The 22029-nt window shown below is 40.1% G+C and overlaps 1 long non-coding RNA gene across 2 annotated transcripts in view; it reads left to right on the top strand.

The window, feature by feature from the left end:
* Positions 1–1100: 1100 nt before the first annotated feature.
* The window catches only part of LOC135228708 (uncharacterized), a 159207-nt gene continuing 138278 nt past the window's right edge, over positions 1101–22029 (top strand). For both annotated transcript variants that reach the window (XR_010319499.1, XR_010319498.1), the window contains exons 1-2: positions 1101–1286; positions 18384–18531. This is a non-coding gene — a long non-coding RNA (uncharacterized LOC135228708). The remainder of the gene's footprint in view (positions 1287–18383; positions 18532–22029) is intronic.

The raw sequence follows: 22029 nt of genomic DNA, 5'->3' as shown, positions 1-22029 counted from the left end.
TTTGGTCCTTTCTTTCTTTCCTGTCTTTTAAAGGACCTCTTGCTTTCTTCATGTGTGATGTCCTTGATGTCATTCCACAACTCGTCTGGTCTTCAGTCGTTAGTGTTCAACACGTAAAATGTGTTCTTGAGGTGGTCTCTAAATACAGGTGAGATATACTCAAGGTCATACTTTGGCCCCTTTTGGCTTATTCTAATTTTCTTCAGTTTCAACTTGAACTCCCATATGAGCAATTGACAGTCTGTTTCACAATCGATCCCTGGCCTTGTTCTGACTGATGATATGAGTTTTCCCATCTTCTCTTTCCACAGATGTAGTCAGTTTGATTCCTGTGTATTCCATCTGGTAAAGTCCACGTGTATAGCTGCCGTTTATGTTGGTGAAAAAAAATATTTGCAGTGGATGAGTCACTGGTCTTGCAAAATTCTTTCATGAGATTTCTGGCGTCATTTATTTCAGCGATGCTTATTTTCCAACTACTTTTCCTTCTTTGTTTCCAACTTTAACATTCTAATGACCAGTAATTATCAATGCATCTTGATTGCATGGTGGATCAATTTCAGGCTGCAGAAGTTGTTTAAAATCTTCAATTTCTTTATCTTTGGCATTAGTGGTTGGTGCATAAATTTGAATAGTCATATAAACTAGTCTTCCTTGTAAGTGTATGGATTTTAGCCTATCAGTGACAACATTGTACTTCAGGCTAGATCTTGAAATGTTCTCTTTGATGATTAACGTAACGTCATTCTTTTGACTCTGGTGGAATATCCATGTTTGTAAGACTGCTCACAGACTGTTTCACCAGAGAGTTTTCTGGTACTGCAACATCTACCACTAATCTCTGTGATCCCTTTGAATTGGCAAAATAAGAATAGTGCTATAGATTTCTTCCAAATACAGAAAACATAATTATGAAAATGTTCTTGCTGTTGATTATGTTCTTTACCAATCTGTTTGTATGGGATTTTTGGTACTTCACTTGAAAAATGAGTCCAAGGTACTGTGATGTGATTGTTTACTTTGTGTGGCCTTTCTAGCCATGGTCTTACAACATCCACCCTCGTGCTTGGGCAGGACTGTGTGATAGGGTACCTGTGGCTCACCAAGGGGATTGTTTATTTTCCCTTCAAAGAGAACCAGTTCCAGAGCAAAGAGGAGGATTCAACTCCCATCAAGGAAGAACAGCCAAGAGCCGAGCGTATATTATGGACCTGAGATCCCTGCACTGAGAAGCTCCTAGAAGCAGGAGACTGAGATAGAGAGAGGAAGCTGTAACCCTGAAGATGGTAAGATGCCATGGCAGGAGAGACCGAGCAACAGGGACCTGGCTATAGGAGATGATGGCCCATGGAGAAGGAAAGCTGAGTGCCTTTGGAGAGAGGCCGGCCCAAGGCCAGGCAGAGGCACGCCTATGAGCACAGGAGGGAAGAGGCTGTCCTGATAGAAGAACTGTATTCTGAGTGTCTTTGAGCCTGAGCTATAACTGTTACTTCCCTAATAAACCCCATAATCGTGAATACGGACTGTGAGCTCTGTGTGGCCATTGCAATGAGTTATGGAACCCAGCAGAGAAGTAGGGAGTGCTGTGTGAGGGACAGTTGGTGTCAGAGTTAGTGAAGATGGTGGAGAGAGGATAGTTTTTCACCAATGCCTTCAATGCAGCTTCGATTTCTTCCTTTTATACCATCAGTTCTTGATCTTATGCTACCTATTGAAATGGTTGAAAATTATCCAGTTCTACTGCAGTGGCTGTATTAATATCAGACAAATTATACTTCAGAAAAAGGAGTATTATTGGGAATAAGTAGGGACATAACATAATAAAGGTTCAATTCTCCAAAAAGATACAACACTCCTAAATGTGTACGTGTCTAACAACAGCGCTCCAAAATACAAAAACTAATAAATCTGAAAGGGGAAATGGACAAATACGCATTTATAACTGGTATCAGTACTTTTCTATCAATAATTAATAGAGCCCTGGTAGTTGAAGTCCAAAGCATCTGTATGAACCACTCATGGATGTCTATGTGTGTGTGTATGTATGTGTGTGTATGTGTGTATGTATGTATATAGTATAAAGAGAAGTAATACAGAAATAAACATAGATACATGTTGTAGTCCTTGGGAGGTACAAACGGTTAATGCATTCAGCTGCTAACCAAAATGTTGGAGGTTTGAGTCCACCCAGAGGCACTTTGGAAGAAAGGCTTGGTGATCTACTTTTGAAAAATTAGCCATTGAACTGACACACTTGTGTGTCAGTACTACTCTGACACACATGAGGGGAGGGGTCACCATGAGTCAGATCAGCTTGATAGCAATCGAATGATTTTTTTATGCATTCTGCCAATGTTTGTCTTTTAATTGGTATCTTAGGCTGGGTTCTCTAGAGAAACAAAACCAGTGAGGTGTATATATATATATTTATATATAAATAGCTTTATATCAAGAAAATGGCTCACGAGGCTGTAGAGGCTGGTAAGTCTCAAGTCCATGGGTCAGGCTTGTGGCTTCTCCTGACTCACATAGATGCAGGGACTGCAGAACTCAAGATCTGCAGGTCATACAACAGGTCTGTGGCTCACAGGCTGCAAAGGCTGACAGATCTCAAGATCAGCAGGTAAGCTGGCAGGCCACGGCTCACAGACTGCGGAGGCTGGTGAATCCCAAAATTGGAAGGTAAGCTGAGAGTTCAAGTCCCAAAAACTTGAGATCAGATGAAGAGGAGCCAGCTGCAGGATTCAGAGTGAGCAAAAGCTCAAGAGCCTTGCCAGAAAGTCCACCTATATTGGATGCAGTCCACACCCCTGAGGAAACTCCCTTAGATCTGATTGGCTACTCACAGCAGATCCCATCATGGAGGTAATCACATTATATCACATCTCATCATGGAAATGATTGCATCGTTATACGACTGCTAAACTACATCATAACTGCCAAAGCACTGAGAATCATGGTCCAACAAAGTTGACACACAACTTTAATGATCCCAATTGTGAATTTAATCTATTTAAATTTAAAGCGATTAATGATAAGGAAGGACTTATGTCTTCTACTTTGTAGTAGGTCATATACGTATTTTGTTTCTCATTTTCTTCACTACCGTCCACTTTTGTGTTTGACTGATTTTTTTCAAGTGTACAATTTTGATCCTCTCCTTACTTCCTTTCCTTATATTTTTTAACTTCGTAGTGGTGAGCATGAGGATTACAATTAATATCTTATGTTTATAACAATCTTCTTTTAATTAATACAAATTTAGCTTCAACAGTATAGAAAATTCTGCTTTTATTCAGCTCAGTTACCTCCCCTACTTACGTTGCTGTTACAAAAATTGCATCTTTATACATTGTGTGTCCATTAAGAGAGATGTGTAAGTATTTTTATGCATTTGTGCTTTAAATCATATATGAGAAAAAGAGAGGTGTGATATAAAAATATTACTGACTTTGTTTTATCTAAGTAGTTACCTTTACGGAGTCTTCGTTTCTTTTTATGGCTTCAAGTTACTGTCTAGTGTCCTTCCGTGCCAGCCAGGATGATTCCGTGTAGCATTTCTCATAAGGCAGTTCTGCTGCTAACATACTCCCTCAGGTTTTGTGTATCTGGGCATGTCTTAATTTCACCTTCATTTTTGAAAGATAGTTTTGCTAGATATTGACATCTTGGTTCATAGTTTTGTTTCTGTATTTTTTTTCCAGTACCTTAAATACATCATTCGACTATTTTCTTGTCTCAATGGTTTCTGATGAAAAATCAACAGTTAAACTTGTTGAGACTCTCTTGTACATAGGGGTCACTTATCTGTTGCTGCTTTCAAGTTTCTGTCTTCGTCTTTTGACATTTTGATTATGTCTGTCTGTGGATATCTACGTATTTACTGTCCTTTGAGTTTATTGAGCTTCTTGGATATCTAGATGACATTTGGGAAACTTCCAGTCATTATGTTTTTAAATATTCTTTCTGTCCTTTCATCTTTCTTTCCTTTCTGGAACTCCCTTAATGAGTATATTGGTATGCTTGATGTTGTCCCGCAGGTCCCTTAGGCTCTATTCATTTTCTTCATTCTTTTTCCTTTATGCTCCTCAGTTAGAACAATTTCAGTTGTGCTTTTTCAAGTTTACATTTTCCTGCTTTCTTGCTCAAATCTGCTGTTGAGCTCCTCTAATGAAATTTTTATTTCAGGTATTCTACTTTTCAGCTCTATAATTTCTATTTGGTTCTTTTGTATAATATTTCTTTATTAATGTTTTCTACTTGTTCATACATTCTTCTCTTGGTTTCCTTTTTTTGTGTGTGTGTCTATGGTTTGTTTAGCTCTTTGAGGAAATTTAAGACAATTGGTTTAAAATCTTTGTCTAGTAATCCCAATATCTGTGTTTCCTTAGGGATGCTTTCTGTTCATTTCTCTTCTTTCTTTCTTCTTAACAAATGAACCATCCTTTTCTTTTTTCTTTTTATGACTTAGAATAGTGTGTTGCAAACTGGATATCTTAAATATTATAATGTAACTCTGGAAATCAGATTCCCTCCTGTCATTAGGGTTTGCTTTTTTTTTTTTTTTTTAATTGTTGAGGGCCAGTCATCCATTTGCTTAGTGATGTTTCCAAACTATTTCTGCAAAGATTGTATGTCTTCTCATGTGTGGGCACTGAAGTTCTGCTCTGTTATCTCAGCAGTCAGTTCATGACCTGACAGTGCTTTCTTTAAATGCTTGTAGCCAAAAAGAAAAAGTAACATTATCCCAGTCTTTGCAGATTGGCTCTGAACTGGCGCGTTCTTTCAATGCTAAGCAAGAGTGCCTAAAACTCTGCCCTAGCCTTCACTTCCTGCCCCCATGGAGCCCAAAGATCAGCCAGAGGTGCAAGCCTAAAGCTTTGTCAGGATCTTTATGAGCATGTCTTCATCCTTAGGCAAGAACATTGCACTTCAGATTCCTCAGTATATATGGTAGCCCTTCAAAGCCCTTAAACCACCAACCATTGTCCTCTCAGCCCTTTTTCCAAGCTTTTGGATGTCTCTGCTGTTTTCTCTGTCCTTCATCCTTTGACCCTGGAGGTAGGACCAATTCTTTGAGCTTCGTACTTCTGAGTTTCCATCACATCATACATTTTTTCTTGTGTGCTGTTGAGTCAATTCTGACTCATAGTGAATATAGGATGGAGTAGAACTTCTCCAAAGGTTTCTAAGGCTGTAATCTTTATGGAAGGGAACGGTCATATCTTTCTCCTGTGGAGTAGTTGGTGGATCAAATCAAAAGGTTTAACAGCTGAGTGCTTAACCACTGCACTACTGGGGCTCCTTTTGACATCATGCATCATAATAGATTTTTAACACACCCCTCAGAAACATAGAAGTCCATAAATTATCAAGGATACAGAAGATTTAACATGTAAAAAAATACCAAATTGATATATGTGTATGTGTGTGTATTATCTAACCATGAAAGAATATACATTCATCTCATGCACATACATAGTGTGTATAAAAATTAACTGTATACTGTGTTATAAAGCAAGTCTCAACAAATTTCAAGAGTCTGCAATAATATAGAGGATACTATGTAAGTACACCATAATTAAAAAAAAAAAACCATCTTAGAAAATGAAAATACAAAATCTCCATTTTTTTTTATGTAAGTACACCATAATTTAAAAAAAAAAAAAAAACCATCTTAGAAAATGAAAATACAAAATCTCCATGTGCTTGGATATTTTAAAATACTATGAGTCAAAAAAGACATCATAATGAAAATTAGAATACATTTTGAAGTGAACAATTATGAACATAGTGCATATAAAAATTTGTGCAGTACAGACAATATAATATAGGAAACTTATAGCCTTAAAAATATAATTGGAAAGAACAAATCTTGAAAAATAAGTGAGTTAAACATCCATTCAAAATGTTGGGAAAAAAACAGAAACAAACATTCATAGGAATTTTTGTTTCTATTAATGATTGAATACATGCAACAGACGATCAACAAAGACTAAAGTTGATTCTTAGAAAATGCTAGTAAAATTGACAAACTTTAGGCAAGATTGATCAAGTGAAAAAGAATGAAGATATAAAAAACGAATATCAGGAATTAGAAAGAAAATGACTACAGATCTTGCAGAACATAAAGATAATGTGAGAATGTTATGAACCGTATTAGCCAATAAATTTCCAAATTTAGGTAAAGTAGGCAAACGTATCATACCATGTAAGTTAATAACAACGATTCAAGAAGAAAGAGGAAGCAAAAGTAATTCCACAACTGTTAATACAATTGAATTAGAGCTCAAACTATTCTCAAAAAGAAAACTTCATATCAGATGGCTTTTCCTGCAAATTCTGCCAAATATTCAAGAAATATTTCACAAATTCTTCAATATAAAAGGAAATATATACCCAAACTCATTTTATAAAGCTTGTAGAATGAATATTGATACCAAAACCTGACAAGAGCAGCACAAGATGGGAAAATGACAGGCCAATGTCACTGATGAACATAGATGCAAAATATAAAAATAAATAGGAAAACAAATCCAGCAATACTCCAAAGAAGAATATAGTATGACCAAGTTGGGTCTATCCCAAGAATTCAAGGTTAGTTTAACATTCGAAAATGAATCAGTATAATTTGCCATATGTACAGGAAAAATAAATGTGATTATATTAATAGGTGTAATAAAATAAGTATTTGATAACCTTTAGCATCCACTCATGTTTTTTAAAAGAACATCTAGCATGCCATGAGACCAGAAGAACCAGAAGGTTCCCGGCTGCTGTCGCTGAACATTTTGATCAAAGAGTCCATAGAAAAGCCCTGATCAAAAGGGGGAAAATGCAGAACAGAATTTCAAATGAACCCTAGACTTTTTGGAGCCACTGAGGGTGAATGAACTCCTGAAACTATTGCCGTGAGATAATCTTTAAACATTACACCAAAAGCATTCCCTTGAATCATCTTAAAACCGAAGTATGAAAAAGAAAAAACCAAACTGTTGCTGTTGATTCCAACTCAGAGACTCTGTAAGACAGAATAGCACTGCCCCATAGAGTTTCGAAGGTGCAGGTGGTGGATTCAAACTGCTCTTCTTTTGCTTGGCTACCGTATCACTTAACCACTGTGCCATGAGGGCTCCAGAACATTAGCTACTTAACTAATAAAAATGGTCTACCTTGAGCATATGCTCTTTTAAGAACTGTCTACATGGCATCAGATTGACAACAGCTACTGAAAAGATTAGATAGGAACCTTAAGGAGCAGTGGGTTTATGTTAATGACAGAGGAACAACTCAGAAAAGGAGGGTAAGAATGGTTGCACAACTTCAAGAATGTAGCCAGTGTTATTAAATTGTACAGGTGGAAACTGTTGAGTTGGTGTATGTTTTGCTGCATATATTCTCAACCAGAAAAAATACAGGTAATAATTAACAAAAAATGTCAAGGAGAGCTAAATATTTTGAAAATAAGACAGAGTTGCATGTGAGGGAATGAGTGGGGTGAGCTGCTTTAGATTAATAGTAAAGGCTTATGGGAGCAGGATATTTGAGGAGATAACTGACCTATATCAAAGGAGAGAATAGCTGTATGAAGTTCTGAAGGGAGGGATATTGCCAATAAAGGAAAGAGTTGTTTCTGAGGCCCTTAAATAACCAAGTGTTTTGGCACGTTTGAGGAAGCTCAGGAAATAAGTCATGGCTAGTGTGGAGTGAACCGAGGGAAGACTGTTAGGAAATGAGGTTAGTATGGTGAGCAAGCCCCGCATCATGAAAGACCATGGGAAGGATTTGGGAATTTTTCCTAACTGCCATGAGAAGCCACTGAAATGATGCTGTTATGTAGATTGTGAGAGGGAAGATCGGTGCATGGAGTCCAGTTTTAACCAAGAGATGATGGTGGATGTAAGGTGGAGGTAGTGAGAAGTGGATAGAGTCAGGATTTATGTGAAGGTAGTGCCAAGAGTCCAGAATATGTCAATGGATTGGATGCAAGATTTGAATAAAGGAGAGAAATCAAGGATGATTTCTAGGTTTTTGTCCTGAACAACCCAGAGGATAGTGAGAACATTTGCTGAGATAAGGAAGACTGGGAGGTAGATAAGACACTTGGAGCAAGAATTTTATTTGAACCACATTAAGTTTGAGATGCCTAGTAGACATTCAAGGGGAGATGTGAGGTCAGCCATTGGTGAAGGAACAGGGCAGAGTATGTAAATGAGGGTATCCTAGGGCTCAGGTGGAATTGACTGCCATGAATTGGCTCAGATAACCTAGACAGTGAGAAGTGATGAGTGATGTTACTTAAACAGGGCATGGAAATCAATGAAAAAGGTGTGGGAGTGGCAGGGAAGCTAAGGTAGAGAAGTTTCTCTCTCCCTAAACCTGATTAGCTGGATTTGAAGACATCATAAGTTCCTGTATGAGAAATATCCAGCAAATTACCAGTTGATTTAATAAATTGATAACAAAGTCCACCTTTTCAGCCAAAGATTGAAAAGCAAACAAACCAATTGCCATCCAGTGAATTCTAACTCTTAGCAACCCTATAGGACTGAGTAGAACTACCCCATATGGTTTCTAAGGAGCAGCTGGTGAATTCAAACAGCAGACCTTTTGGTTAGCAGCTTAGCTCTTACCCACTGCACCACCAGGACTCAGACCAAGAATAACACATGTGAGGAACTTACTCCTTAGTTCAATCAAGTATGTAGAAATTCAAATTTGTAATTTTGGAGATTCCCCTCTTTTTTTTTCGAAATGGGGGACATTGAGATGGAGGATTTTCCTACGCCCACCATCCTAAGGGATTTAATTAACCCATAGTTGAGACATTGTAAACATCTCAAGAAATTATTACCTTTGAGAAATTTGAGGGTGAGTAGGCATATCACCTGGCACCTCTTAAACTCCTTTTAAAAACCTGACTTGAAGACTCACCTGCCTTTTTCAATAAGTGCCAGCTTGAATAGGCAGGGTTCAGGGAATTGCCAACCAAAGGTGTGGTTTCTCCAGAGGCCTCCAAGGGGTGTAAAAGAAGAGCGGAGCCAGACCCCGTGCTTGGGACACACCGTTGGTATGAAATATTTGAGTGTGTGTGTGGTGAGGGGAGCAGTGGGTATGGGAGAGTGGGGTGGGTGGGTAATAGGGAAATGCCTGTTTTTTTTTTTTTTTTTAAGAAACAGTTTTTTACTTTTTTTTTTTAATTACAATGAACAGTTCAGTGGAGACACATTCCTTATGTGCAGGGGCTAGTGGAAGTGCTGATAGCTGAGAATGTAGCCTGCTCCCCAAGTGCGAGTTGGCATTTTGGAGAGAAAACTTGATGTTTGGAGCACTGACTGGCCCTGCCTTTTCTAAATAATTAAGGGTGGTGGGGTGGTGGTAAGAGAAAGAGGATGGTCTATGAACACTGACCCTGGAAAATTAACCCAAGTGTGTGGGTTGTGGATAGCAGGAAAAGAACATCGCCCACAAATGACAGCAGTGCCTTTATTTATTTATTTATGCTTCTTTTTAGTTCTGAGTTGTTTTTAAGCCACAAATTCATGGGGCCACCATGAGTTTTCAGAGAATGAGTTTTACAAAAATCTAAGTGTTTTAAATATTGCAAGGATTTACTTATATATGCTGTATATGAGAAAAGTCCTTACAGTTACAGGGAGGAGAAAGAAAGTATATTCAGGAATTAAATTTTCACAGTTCTCTGAATTCTTATATTTCTCTTGTTGTCCATTTTTCTTTTTTTGTCCTTCATCCACCCCTTCCACCTTGACCCACTGTCTTCATCATCTAGTGCTGCCATAACAGAAATACCATGAGTGGATGGCTTTAACCGAGAGAAATGTAATACCTCACATTGAAGTAGGCTAATAGTCCACATTCAAGGCATCAGCTCTAAGGGAAAGCTTTCTCTCTCTTTCAGCTCTGGAAGAAGGTCCTTGTCCTTAGCCTTCCCATGGTCAAGGAGCTTCTCAGGTGCAGGGACCTTGGGTCCAGAGGACATGCTCTGCTCCTGGTGCTGCTTTCTTGATAGTCTGAGGCCCTCAACTCTCTGCTTGCTTCCCTTTCCTTTTATCTCTTGAGAGATAAAAGGTGGTGCAGGCCACACCCCAGGGAAAGGTGACCTGAGTGAGGGTGGTGTTACAATCAATCCCACCCTAATCCTCTTAAAGTAAAATTACAATCACAAAATGGAGGACAACTACACAGTAGTGGGAATCATGGCCTAACCAAGTTGAGACACACATTTTTTAGGGTCATAATTCAATCCATGACACCCACCAAACCAAACTTGTCACCATCAAGTTGATTCCAACTCATAGAGACCCTAGTTGATTCGAACTCATAGAGACCCTATAGCATAGAATAGAACTATTCCATAGAGTTTCCAAGGACTAGTTGGTGGATTCCAACTGCTGACCTTTTGGTTAGCAGCTGAGCTCTTAACCACTATGCCACCAGAGCTCCTCTTGATCCACAGTCCACCCTAATTCACCACTGTGTTAGAAACTAAGGTTTTGCTACTCTGAAATAAGAACCTTTTACTATACTTTTGTGTTCGTGGTTGCTTTTGGTACGTCTTTAAGCACTGAACAGTTACCTCATACCCGTTAAAAACCCATTGCCACTGAGTCTATTCCAACTCATAGCGGCCCAATAGGGCAGAGCAGAACTGTGCCATAGACTTTCCAAGGAGCGCCTGGTGGATTTGAACTGATGACCTTTTGGTTAGCAGCTGTAGCTCTTAAACAGTACACCACCAGTGTGGGAGGGGTTTAATTGATAACATGATGTCTCGGCTCCAAGGGAGATGGAATGGATGTGCAGGAGAAGGGCATGCAGAGTCTGCCTGTATAGTCCCCAGAACTCTGTTCAAGATCATAACACACCTCAGTAATCACTTGAATCTAAACACACAACTTTAACAGTTGATGTAAATGACTTTACACATGAATTTTGGAACTCAACTCTTTCTCAATGGAAGTTCCTTCAACCTGGCCGTTTGTTTGTATTCCCTTAATAATTATGAAAGCTAACAATTATTGTGTTCATTCTGTGTGTAAGGCCTTTTTCTAAGTGCCTTGTGTGTTTTATTTAACCTGCGTAACAACCTTTTGAATAAGACCCATTTTAGAAATGGGAAACTGAGGCAGTGAGAGGTAAAGTAACGTGCCCAGATCACCCAGCTGATAAATTGAGTTAGGATTTAAACCCAGGCAGTTTGTTTCAGAATTTGCTTATGTAATCACTGTACATGATAGCAGTGAGCCCTAGTGGCTCTGTGGTTAAAGAACTTGGCTGCTAACTGAAAGGTCAGTGGTTCGAACCCACCAGCCTCTCTGTAGGAGACAGATGTGGCAGTCTGCTTCAGTGAAAACCCTATGGGGCAGTTTTACTCTGTCCTTTGGGGTCACTGTGAGTTAGAATCGACTTGATGACAGTGGGTTTTGGCACATAATACTAATGTGCAGTGTATTCTGTATGCCGTGTATATGTTCAGAAACTAATTTTCCAAACATTTATGCCATATATAGATTACCAATCCAGTTGCCGTTGAGGAGATTTTCACTCATGACGACCCCGTGAGTTTTCGGAGTAGGACTGCCCTCCATACGGTTTTCAATAGCTGTGACTATTTGGAGGTAGATTGCCAGGCCTTTCTTCCAAGGCAACTCTGAGTGTATTTAAACTGCCAACCTTTCAGTTAGTAGCTGAGCACTTAACTCTTTGTGCCACCTAATACATATATATACTAGGAGGTTTTCCTCCTTATTTGTACTTTAACGTTTTTTAGACTCTTACGAATACTTGTTCCTGGCAGTGAACTGGATGCTAAAGAACCGAATAGGCACATGTAACCCTCTCTCACCTTCTCCCTCCCCTCTTTCACAGAGATGAGATGAAAAGGAATTAATGAAGACAGATCACTGGATTAGGGCCCATACTCAGGGCTCTAACAGCATGGGGGGTTTCTCCTGTCACTTCAGTTCTTGTTCAGGAATTGGTACCTGCTTTTTGTGAATCACAAAGACCAGTGCTGTATATCAAGCCATTTAGATTTGGGGTATGGAGCAGTGATTTAAAAAAATTAAATTTTATTTTCAGAGATTTTTTCTAATAATTGTTTACATTTATTTATTTATTTTTAAAGTTAGACCCTGCTTTATTTTAGAGAGGAACAAACTTTCAAAGTTTTTAAGCAAACATTGGTCAGGGCTGGGCTTTTTTTTTATATTAACTTTTATTGAGCTTCAAGTGAACGTTTACAAATGAAGTCAGTCTGTCACATATAAGTTTGTATACACCTTACTCCGTACTCCCATTTGCTCTCCCCCTAATGAGTCAGCCCTTCCAGTCTCTCCTTTTGTGACAATTTTGCCAGCTTCCAACTCTCTCTATCCTCCCATCCCCCCTCCAGGAATTGGCACCTCCTTTTTGTGAATCACAAAGACCAGTGCTTTATATCAAGCCATTTAGATCTGGGGTATGGAGCAGTAATTTAAAAAAATTAAATTTTATTTTCAGAGATTTTTTCTATTAATTGTTTACATTTATTTTAATTGTATATTCTAAAACCCCTACAAAAAGGCATGAAATAATTGTTTAAATTTTAATTCATATGGGTCAAAATGTATGTTAAACTACCTATCGTCGCCTTCACAGTCGTCTTTATGTTTGAGCCGATTGTTGTGGCCACTTGTTACCAAGTATGACCTGCTTCTCCAGGGACTGATCTCTCCTGACAACATGTCCAAAATATGTGAGATGAAGCCTCGCCATTCTTGCTTCTAAGGAATATTCTGGCTGTACTTCTTTCAAGACAGATTTGTTCATTCTTTTGGCAGTCCGTGGTATATTCAATATTCTTTGCAAACACCGTAATTCAATGCCTTCAATTTTTCTTTGGTCTTCCTTATTCATTGCCCACCTTTCGTGTGCGTATGAGGCGACTGAAAGCACCATGGCTTGAGTCAGGCGCACATTAGTTTTCAAGGTGACATCTGTACTTTTGAACACTTTAAGAGGCCCCTGGCAGCAGATTTGCCCAATGCAATGTGTCGTTTGATTTCTTGACTGCTGCTTCCGTGGGTGTTTATTGTGGATCCAAGTAAAAATGAAGCCCTTAATGACGTGAACATTTTCTCCGTTTATCATGATGTTGCTTATTGGTCCAGTTGTTAGGCTGTTAGTCTGTAGTCTTAGATCTTCAGCAGTAAATGCTTTAAGGCCTCTTCACTTTCAGCAAGCAAGATTGTATCATCTGCATATCTCAGGTTATTAATGAGTCTTCCTCCAATCCTGATGCCTTATTCTTCTTCAGACCAGCTTCTCAGATTATTTGCTCAGCATACAGGTTGAATACATATGGTGAAAGGATACAACGGTGATGCACACCTTTCTTGACTTTAAACCATGCTGTATTCCTTGTTCTGTTTAGATGACTGCCTCTTGTTCTATGTACAGGTTTCTCATAAAAACAGTTAAGTGTCCTGGAAATCTCATTCTTCCCCATGTTATCCATAATTTGTTATGAGCTGGAGTAGGTCTCAGAAATAATGTGCCATTTCTTCCAGTTGGTTGTGCACGGCTGCCTACTTCCCTAGGTGGTAGGAGCTAAGGCCTGTCTCAGAAACACTCTCCTCCCCACTTAGCATGAGTTTTCACACTGCTCCATCTTCTTTCCCATGTGTGTCTCCTGCCCTCCTCAGTGGCTGGGGAAAATGATAGTAGCCCACTGATGAGATTTATTCTTTTATTATACTTTATTTTATCATTTGTTTTTATAACATAGTTCTGTTAAAATCAAGGGTAATAAAAATGTTTGTATGATGGAAGTGGATAATCCCACCCACTGTGTCCATCTAAAGTTTCATGAGAAAACTGTGCCCACAACAGAGGGCTCCCACTCCTCTGGCTCACTGTATTTTCTCCTTGTTTATTTGCTCTTCCCTCTTTCCTGATGGATGCATGGAACCACTGAGCTTCAGGACTCCGCAATTCTGCTTTTCATACCAGTGTTACTGTGATCTTGGGTTCATGGGCTGCCTTGCCACAGATTTACTCGTTCTGTTTCTGTTAATTATTTCATTACTTAAAAATCTCGCATGAATTTTTCCAGAAGTACATTCTATTCCTCAAAAACTTGGAAGCAATGGGAAAGTATGCAAAAAAAAAAAAAAAAAAAACAAGAAAACATACGTAATGCATAGAATAAATTATTAACGTTCCGATATGTCTATTATCTTACTTACCTTGGCATGTATGTGTATTAGAGTCTCTGGTTGATGCAAATGGTTAATATCTTGAGCTGCTGACAGAAAGTTGGAGTTCAGGTCCACCCAGAATTGCTATGAAAGAGAGATCTGGCAGCCTACTTCCGAAAACTCAGCCATTGAAACCCCTATGGAGTACAGTTCTACTTTGGCACACTGGTGTCATCGTGAATCAGAACTGACTCAGTGGCAACTGGTTTTATATGTGTATTAGCACACACATTTATGTATATTAACACGGATATTATATCCTGATATTTTCATTCAACATTAGTCTTTTCATGGTAATTTTTTTTTGTTTTTTTTTTTAATGAGGGCATTAAATTACTTTGTAATGTTCTGTGTGCATGTACTATATGGTTTTTAGCGATTTGACTATAGTTGCAATAATGTGCATGTTTCTAGTAATCTTCAACGTATACTTACATCTTTTTAACATACATCTCTGCCACTAAATCTCTTTGTTTAATTATTGTTTAACACTCATTACGCCTAAGGGATGGTCTCAGAAGCAGCCCTGATCAATTTTTCTCCCTCTTACTCATGAAGCCCCTTAATGTATTTCAAGGTATCAACTACGAAGGATTTTACGTACTTATCCTTTGTTTATTTTTCACTCAGTCAGTATATTCCATGGGCCAGAAGTAGTCTATGTTATGCAGATACAGTGGTGAAAGGCACACACTGTCCCTGTCCTCATGAAGGGGACAACCCAGTGCAGGTGGGAGGAGCACTGGGGAAATGCAGCTGAGAGCAAGGACAGACAACCCTCCAGGAACCACACTGGACTTCAGAGAGGCTTGCTGGCTGCTGTTCACCTGGCAGGCTTCTAGATACCCGAGTACCCTTGGGCTTGGTGCCTGCTCCTCGCTCTGTTGACACCCTCCCTCTAGGATGCCTCAGTGAGTTTACTGCTGTCTATTTGTAGCTAAGGACCTGAGGTTTATACCTCCATCCATTCAGACTCCTCCTGGGTCCAGACTCATATATTCAAATGTCAGCGTAACTCTCTGTATTGACCTCTTTATGCATTATAATGATACATTCCTCATATGGCCATCATGAAAGCAAACATGAAAGAAAAAGCACAGGAGTGCCTGGCACCAGTGCAGGTACTCAATGAACATTAGCTGTTGGTATTATTCTTGACATCTCCGTGTGGGGTGAAGTTTTATTACCGGACATCTCCATGTGAATATCTAACAGGTACACCTTGTTATCTAGGCTATGAAACAATTCTTGGTTCCAACCACCATTCCGTTCTTATCGATGAATTTCTCAAGGCTTCGGTGATGGGAGTGTGTGTTTTTCCACACAATGGACATGATTAGGAATGGTAGGCCAGGTCCTGCACAATAAATTGCTCCAACATTCCTATGGGTGACCATTGAGACAAGTTTCAGCCACTGAATGTAGCAAAGAATTGGAACCACTCTCAGCTGTTCATGTGAGTACTCTCAATCCAGAATATCTGGTAAATCAACTGTTAGGGATTGAATTGTGTCCCTCCAAAATGTATGTGGAAATCCTAACCCCTGTACCTGTAATTCTGACCTTGTTTGGAAATAAGGGGCCTGCTTTTATTATGTGAATGAGGTCATACCAATGTAGGGTGGGTCCTAAGCCTAACTCTTCTTAGTTATAAAAGGAGCAGAATACACACAGACACAAACAGGTGAAAAGGAAGACAGACAAAGAAGACAGATGCTTCTAGAAGGCCAGGAACACAAATGATTGCTGGCGTCTACTAGAAGCTGAGGTAGACAAGGAAGGACCTCCCACTACAGCCATGCCCTGAATTCAAACTACTACCTGCTAAACTGTGAGAAAATAAATTTCTGTCCTTTAAAAGCCATCCAGTTGTGTTATTTTTTGTTATGGAGGGACTAGGTAACTAACACACATACCCGTGCTTATAAGTTCAGCCCAGTGCAGAATAATTTTCTTCCCTCCTTGGTCTAGCCCACCCGAACCTGCTCTTTCCCTATCAGTGTGTCCTTTGCTTTCACCTAAGAGCTATGACAGAGTCCGCTTGATGCTGACGCATTGAAATTTCAATTTATTTTTTATTTATGATTACTATTAATTCCAATATTTTCTACAGTTTTCAGTGGAGACAGTCCTATAATCTATGAATAGCAGTTATACTTTTTTTGTACTAGCTTACACTTCCAGTGTTAAATGTTTAATAAAAATAATGATAGAAGCATCCTTATTTTATTTTTTATTAATTTTAAAGAGAATGTCCCACACGTCACCATGAACTGTCATGCTAGTTTTAGTTTTCCACGTTCGGGAACTCCTTTTCTGTTCCATGTTTGCTCCTAGTCCTTATCTCTCCGTGTGATTGGATTTTATCAACCTGCTTTGCCCCCATCTCTTGAGGTGAGCATGTGTCTTCTTTTCTTTCACCTATGCATGTGGTGAATGAAATTACTAAATCTTTAATGTTCACTCAAATTTGTATGCCTACAATAAACCGCCTTGATCATGGCATGTTACGTGGTTTATCCTTTGCTGGATTTCCTTTGCTGGCATCTTATGTAGGGTTTTGCATCTCAGTTACTGAGTGTGCTTGTCCTCTAACTCTTCTTCTACCTTCCTTCTCTAATTTGTTATCATTTTTAAACTAGCCATAAGGATCAAGTTAGGGGAGTGTCTCATGGTTTTCTAATCTCTGTTGACTATGTACAAGATTAAAATGACTGTTTCTTGCATGTTTGCTGGAACCTGACTGGAAACGATCTAGGTCTGCCATTTTCTTTGTAGGGAGATCTTGAACTACTGACCTATTTTATTTAGTGGTTAAAGGCCTCTTCTGGTGCTAATTTACTTGTAAAAAATTCTGATGCATGTTCTAGATTGCTCGAATCTCATCTTTAAATATTGATTATCAGGGCTTGTAGCCTCATGCAAGCCAATTCATCAATCCCAGATTTCCCCAAAGTCAGGCTCTGCAACTATTCCCGGTACCAAATTCCCTCATCTAAGACTTATTTGCAAAGAAAGAGACAACAGTATGCTATCTACGCAGTTGTGTATCCGCAGCCTTCTTGAGTCCATAACGTGAGGTTACAGTCTTCTAATACTTTTTTTGTAATTGTTCTCTTTCTTATTTTTTTTTCCTTTTTTCACTGCCAATACCTCCCCCGCCCCAGTCTAGTAGTTTTAAAGTTGTGCGTTTCAGGTTCAAGTCTGTAATCCAGCTGGGATTCTGTGTGTGCTGCATGTGTGCATCAAAAGAACACGCTTCTAGAAGCAGAAAGCAGGCAGTGCGACTGTTGGGTGGTTGGCGGGGCTGGGGGAGGGGAGCTGCTGCCCAGAGAGGGCGCCCGAGGGAGGCAGGAGATGCCGGGCTGCCCACCGCAAGCCCGCAGACTCCAAGGAGGGGGAACCTGCGTGCGCCATGAGCCTTTTGAGACAGGCCCAAGCCCGCCCAGCCGGGTGTTAACCTCGCACCCGCCAGGCTTGCGGGTTCCCCCAGGACTAGGGGAAGCCTAAGGCCAAGGAGGGCAAGACCTAGGGTCTGGACCTGGGAACTGGTTCTGCCACGTGTGATCGCAGCACTTATGCTGGGAAGGGGGGCAGGAAGCATATCGCAACGTGCGTCCGGACGATGACCCAGAAGGGCAGGAGTTGTGGTCACCCACGGACTCTGCGTCTGCATATGGACGCCCCCAGGGTGCAATTCCAGGAGCAGAAGGCAAAGCCACAGAGGCCACAGTGCACCTCGCCGATGCTCCCCAGGGGCATTGCCCCAAATTTGGGGAACAGTCCCTCGTCTGGGCTAGGGACTTTGTTTCCTTCATTGTCATCACTGACTGTGAGCAGACTCTTGTCTAGGCAGACTAATGAGGAGTTATCAAAATGAGCTTCAAAGTCCGGATTTGAGTTAAGGATCATAAATTAACACAGAGAAATACGACTTTAGCAGTAAGTGCCTGCTTGAAGCCCAAGTTGCCTGAAAACACGGAATTTCAGTCTTTCAGCTCCTCTGCTAATCTAGGGACTAAGAACAGGATCTCACTGGAGCTCAAAGATGTGGGGCACTGGGAATACTCCTGGGTCTGTCTGCTCAGGGCTGATTGCCTGATTCCCAGTTTTATTATACAGCTTAAATACAGACCAGAAGAGGAGTTTGGGGCTTGACACCTGACATCTTAACACCTGTTCCTGTTTCTTGAGGAAGGAAGAGGTAAAATAAATCAGCGTTTACTGTTTCCTTCTCCATCCCCGGAAGTCCTGATGAAGACCCTCTCAGGTAAGGATTGACAGGGAGTGGCTTGGTTTACTATTCAACTTTGTCCTTCAGTAACTTTGTTTATGTCCTGCATGTAAACTATTGTGCATTGAGAAGCATTCTAATTCTTGTGCAGAAGGACTAGACCTCCTGCAGAATGACTATATTGTGCCTCCCTCGGGCACCCCTGTCTGCGCAGCACCCCCCACCCCCAACTGCCCAACCGCCTCTCTCCTGGCATTCTGCTTCTAGAAGCATGTTCTTTTGATGCAGAGTTGCAGCACACACAAAATCCCAGCTGGATTACAGACTTGAACCTGAAGACCTTATGCAGAATGACAATTTATGAACCACTAAGCTCAGTACTAAAGCAGGTACTTACCCCTCAGAGAAGGCCCTGGGGGAGGTTGACACCTGCATTCCCCAGTGCTCCTGCTGCTCTAGAAGTGCCTGAAATGCCTCTCTGGGAAAGGCCTTCAGAGTAGTAGGCTCATGGGAATTCAGGCCTATTTTTCTGTTAGAACATCTCATTTCTCTCTGAAAATATTATTATCCAGTTTATTCACCAGGCATGAGTACAGACATCTCATATTTTCAAAATTAACCCCATTCTCTAATACTAATTTGCCACCAAGAGTATATTCCAAAGTTTTTCCAATAGGCTAGAAAGTCTTTGCAAAGAGGGGAGTCCTGCGCCATGTTGTGCAGTGACAACAGGGTTGGCATAATATGTTTACCGAGATACCTACCACTTTTTTTTATTTTTTATTGTGCTTTATTTGAAACTTTACAGAGCAAATTACTTTCTTGTTCAACCATTTATACACAATTGTTTTGTGACATTGGTTGCAATATTCATGATGTGTCAATATTGTCCTCTCCTATGCTCCAGTTCCCCGTTTCCATCCGCCATGATTCCTGTTCCGTCCTGCCCTCTTTTCAGTGCTTTTGGGCTGGTTTTGTACTTTTGGTCTCATACACATGATTGAACTAAGAAACACTTTCTTCACGTGTATTGTTGTTTGTTTTATAGACCTGTCTAATCTTTGGTGGAGGGCGAACTTCCGAAGATACTTTCCACTTTGTTGCTTTCCATAATTCCTGAAATTCCAAGCCTGCCACCTGAAGAACTTCCTTTAGTGTTTCATTTAGAGCAAGTCTGGTGGCGATGAATTCTCTTAAGCGTCTTTCACCTGAGAATGTCAATATTTTTCCTTTACTCATGAAGGAAATAACGGCCTATAGAACACTGGGTTAATGTTTCTTTTCTTTCAGTGTTGAAAAAATGTTGTTTTCACAGCCTTTTGGCCTCCATGGCTTCTGATGATGAATACAGAGTCATTCCAATTGTTTCTCCTGTGTGAGATGAGTTGTTTTCTCTCTAGCTTCTTTGAAGATATTTTCTTGGTCCTTGTTATTCCACAATTGACAGTGAGGCATTTGGGCGTAAAATTATGTGAGTTTAACTTGTTGGAGTTTGCATAGCTTCTTGAATCTGTAAGTTTATGTCTTTCAACAAATTGGGAAAGTGTTGAGCCAGTATTTCTTCAGATGCTTTTTTCTACACCACATATTTTCTCTACACCTTATGGAATTCCAATAAATAAATGTTAGATATTTTTGAATTTTTTTGAGGCTCTGTTCATTTTTTTTCAATATTTGTTCTCTGTTTTCAGATTGGATATTTTCAGTTGAACTGTTTTCATCTCATTGATCCTTTTGTCTGTCAACAGCATTCCGCTGTAGAGCTGATCAAGTGAATTTTTTATCTCTATTTTTCTGTTTTTCCTGTCTAAAATTTTCATTTGTGAATGGTTTCTATGTATTTTTCTATTTTTCTAAGTTGTGCCTGTTACTTCTTTGAGCATGGTTAAAGTAGCTTTTTAAAGTTTTTGTCTGTGATTCCAAGACTGTGTCTTACTTCAATCTTACAGAAAATGTCGATGTTGTTTGTTTTAGGAATCACTTGACCCAGTTATGTTCAGGCTGCAGGTTCTTTCCCAACTTCTGTGTGCTGTGGCTCAGATGTCAGTTCAGATTTTGAAGACTTTGCAGTGATATTTGGATGTAATCTATGGGAGTGTCACCCAGTCTGGGACCTTGTTGGTGTTCTAACCCATAATGCAGTTCTCAAAGGACTGATCTACTTCTTAGGGTCAGAGCAAAGCATATGCAACTGTGGGAGTGGGGAGGGGTATGAAAAACAACTTTATGGTATCCCTCTCTTGAGCCGCCTGGTCTCTGTCTCTCTGAGGCTCTCTGATGTCTGAGCAGCTACCTTCCTGGTCCACTGTCAAGAATGTTGGGGCTTTAATCTCTTCATTCTGCTGCGCAATTAAGTGACTGGGTCTGCGTATGAGGCCAAATAATGGTAAGATGGAGAAAATGTAACAGAGATTCCTGTACATTATTTGGTCCTTATATACTTAGGTCAGAGAGAAGGCACACTGTTTCGGGTGATACTTCGAAACAGGTATGGAGAAAAAGGCATTAACAGGTCGATAGCTGCATACTAGGTGTTACGGATTAAATTGTCTTCCTAAAATGTATATATCAGCTTGACTAGGCCATGCTTCTCAGTATTGTGCGATTATCCACCATTTTGTCAGCTGATGTGATTTTCCAATGTATTGTAAATCATACCTCTATGATGTTAATGATCGAGGATTTGAAGCAGTTATGTTAAGGAGGCAGGGCTCAGTCTACAAGATTAAGTTGTGTTTTAAGTCAATCTCTTTTGAGATATAAAAGAGAAAAGAGCAGAGAGACAGGGGGACCTCAGTACCACCAAGAAAGAAGTGTCAGGAGCAGTGCATCCTTTGGACCTAGGATCCCTGTGCTGAGAACCTTCTTGTCCAGGGGAAGATTGGTGACAAAGACCTTCTCGTAGGAGTGACAGAGAGAAAAAGCCTTCCCCTGGAGTTGGCATCCTGAATTTGGACTTATAGCCTCCTAGACTGTGAGGGAATAATTTTCTTTGTTAAAGTCATCCGTTTGTGGTATTTCGGTTACAGGAGCACTAGATATCTAAGACGCTAGGTACCAGGAGATGTACATTTCCCAGCTCTTTCACTCCCAGGGCCACTGTGACTAAGTAGCCAATGCCATAAATCCATGCGAGCAGACTGTTCTGATTACTGCTTTGACTCTACTGTCTGTTATGGTAACCACACCCACCTTGTCTTTGTTGATTGAGTGCCACCACTTGGCTGCTACCACCATGGGGTCCAGTCAACTGCATTGTAGTCAGGTGTCTTCATTCAGTTAGGGAAGTTCTCACTGTGGACTCTTACTTACATAAAATAGCAACCACAGAAGTCTTCAATAATGCTGGGGCTTGCTTCCCAAATTTGTACCTCACTGCTATGGTACAAAGAGAGCCCTCTGGGCACTCCGTGTGTGGGTCTGTGGGTCCAGCCTAATAAATCCATTCTAACATTCCAATTTCCCTCAGCCTTTGGATACCTTCTCCTACAGTATACAGTGGCAGATCTGCCATTTCCACTTGATTTATTTTAG

The sequence above is a fragment of the Loxodonta africana genome, chromosome 26, assembly GCF_030014295.1.
Source record: "Loxodonta africana isolate mLoxAfr1 chromosome 26, mLoxAfr1.hap2, whole genome shotgun sequence".
NCBI classification, from domain to species: Eukaryota; Metazoa; Chordata; class Mammalia; order Proboscidea; family Elephantidae; genus Loxodonta; species Loxodonta africana.
This window is presented reverse-complemented; position numbering and strand designations above follow the sequence as displayed.